The following is a 2,500-nucleotide window of genomic DNA, read 5'->3' as shown; positions in this document are numbered from 1 at the left end:
ACATGCCGCCCCTCCCCACGTCCCCACCTTGCCCCCTGCCTTCGCAAGCTGGTTGGTGAGAAGTTTGCATGTTCAATGCCCTTCGCATGCGACGTACTCAGGCTACGTTGTGGTGCGGCCTGTGTCAACTGTCCGCTGATGTCGTACGCGTGAACCACAATCTGTACTGCACATTCGTCCTTATGTACTGAATGATACATCGTGGCACATGTGTGACCGCACAACGACTGCGCCCAAAAACGGCGGACCATACAGTGCAAATATTGTGCACGCAGCTACGTGTCGTCTCCCTATGAGAGCTGGATTGCAGTGTGGTACGCCATAGAGACGTGTGGGAGGAACGGACGCCGTGGATGGCGATCAGCATGAGCTGTCTGTTGATGTATTCGGACCTAGTCGTCTCTCCTCACACACCGTGATGGCATGGTGCACCGCGTTCCATATCTGCGACATGCTACAGAGGCCGGTTGACAGTCGTTCGAGCAATGGACATCGCATACGTACGGGGGCCACCTTCCACGTATTGTCTAGGCGTGCACATTTTGTTGCGTGTATGTGGGCAGACGTAGTGTGGCGTGACACCTGACACAGGCATGCAATAATCGTTGAAGTTGCAAATGGCGATGGACGCCTGCGTTTTCTGGTGAAGTTACGCAAATGAACAAATGGTAACCTGTTGTGGTGCGGTTGTTCTCGCTAGGGGTGAATCGGTGATGGCGACGATAGGTTGAGGTACTAACCGGTTGTTCCAGCGATACCCACCATGCCGACGAAACTGAACGGCATCTGGGTGTGAAGCGATACGCGGCGGTGGCTGGGTGGGACCGTCCCCGGCCGGTGAGGGGGCGCCTCCCGGCGTGCTGGCCGCGCGGTGCGTGGGCGCACGCGCTACAGCCGGCTGGTGGGGGCGGCCAGTGGCAGGCGCGCCGGCCGACGGACGCGGCAGGCGTCGCAGCTGCGCGCCGGCGCACCCTGCGCGCGGCGCCGTGCGGCCAAAGTAGGTCCTCGCGGGCCCGGTGCGAAGCGCGGTGGACATCTTCAGTGTGCTGGTCCGATTGAGGACTGTGTGCGTTGAGGATGCGCCGCCGCCCGGCGCTCGGCGCCGCGACGCCGTCTGCTGCTCGGTCGCCCCAGCGGTTCTCGCTGGTGGTTTGTATCGCAGCTGTGCGGATGTGTTGGCGCGTGCGCTGTGCTGGGAGAGTTCGCTTCGGCACCCAAGTGGGGCTTTTGTCCTTCTGTGGCGCTGGCGTTGGAGCTGCCGGTCACCGTAGGTGGCGCGTGTTGTCTCCCGCCGGCAATGCCACGACAGCACGCTCCCGGGCCTCTGTCGGCAGCGGCAAGCTCAGTTGGGAGCACGGGTGGTCGCACCGAAAGCGTCTACTCGCCTAACTCCGGGCGATTGCGCCTCTCTCGAACCCGACCAAGTACTTGGGACGGCGCTGCGCGCCGCCGGGACCTGAGAGGGTTTCGAGGTGTATTGTGCAGGGGAGCTCAGCCTCCTCCTGTTTGCAGAATGATTGAGCGGACGCTTGCGTGTTCGCGCGGGCCCCCGGGACACACTCCCGGGCGGCCGGCTGCTCAGCTCTAGTTGACGCAGCTCCCTGGTTGATCCTGCCAGTAGTCATATGCTTGTCTCAAAGATTAAGCCATGCATGTCTCAGTACAAGCCGCATTAAGGTGAAACCGCGAATGGCTCATTAAATCAGTTATGGTTCCTTAGATCGTACCCACGTTACTTGGATAACTGTGGTAATTCTAGAGCTAATACATGCAAACAGAGTCCCGACCAGAGATGGAAGGGACGCTTTTATTAGATCAAAACCAATCGGTCGGCTCGTCCGGTCCGTTTGCCTTGGTGACTCTGAATAACTTTGGGCTGATCGCACGGTCCTCGTACCGGCGACGCATCTTTCAAATGTCTGCCTTATCAACTGTCGATGGTAGGTTCTGCGCCTACCATGGTTGTAACGGGTAACGGGGAATCAGGGTTCGATTCCGGAGAGGGAGCCTGAGAAACGGCTACCACATCCAAGGAAGGCAGCAGGCGCGCAAATTACCCACTCCCGGCACGGGGAGGTAGTGACGAAAAATAACGATACGGGACTCATCCGAGGCCCCGTAATCGGAATGAGTACACTTTAAATCCTTTAACGAGTATCTATTGGAGGGCAAGTCTGGTGCCAGCAGCCGCGGTAATTCCAGCTCCAATAGCGTATATTAAAGTTGTTGCGGTTAAAAAGCTCGTAGTTGGATTTGTGTCCCACGCTGTTGGTTCACCGCCCGTCGGTGTTTAACTGGCATGTATCGTGGGACGTCCTGCCGGTGGGGCGAGCTGAAGGCGTGCGACCGCCTCGTGCGTGCTCGTGCGTCCCGAGGCGGACCCCGTTGAAATCCTACCAGGGTGCTCTTTATTGAGTGTCTCGGTGGGCCGGCACGTTTACTTTGAACAAATTAGAGTGCTTAAAGCAGGCAAGCCCGCCTGAATACTGTGTGCATGGAA

At 58.6% G+C, this 2,500-nt stretch overlaps 1 non-coding gene across 1 annotated transcript in view; it reads left to right on the top strand.

Annotated features, from left to right (window-relative positions):
• The first annotated feature begins 1,598 nt into the window (after positions 1–1,598).
• The window catches only part of LOC124744458, a 1,909-nt gene continuing 1,007 nt past the window's right edge, over positions 1,599–2,500 (top strand). Inside the window, exon 1 of the ribosomal RNA XR_007010770.1 lies at positions 1,599–2,500. This exon is cut by the window's right edge and continues 1,007 nt beyond it. This is a non-coding gene — a ribosomal RNA (small subunit ribosomal RNA).

Source organism: Schistocerca piceifrons, unplaced genomic scaffold (genome assembly GCF_021461385.2).
Source record: "Schistocerca piceifrons isolate TAMUIC-IGC-003096 unplaced genomic scaffold, iqSchPice1.1 HiC_scaffold_294, whole genome shotgun sequence".
NCBI lineage: Eukaryota > Metazoa > Arthropoda > Insecta > Orthoptera > Acrididae > Schistocerca > Schistocerca piceifrons.
Note: the sequence above shows the minus strand (reverse complement) of the source record. Positions and strands in the feature narration are given on the sequence as shown.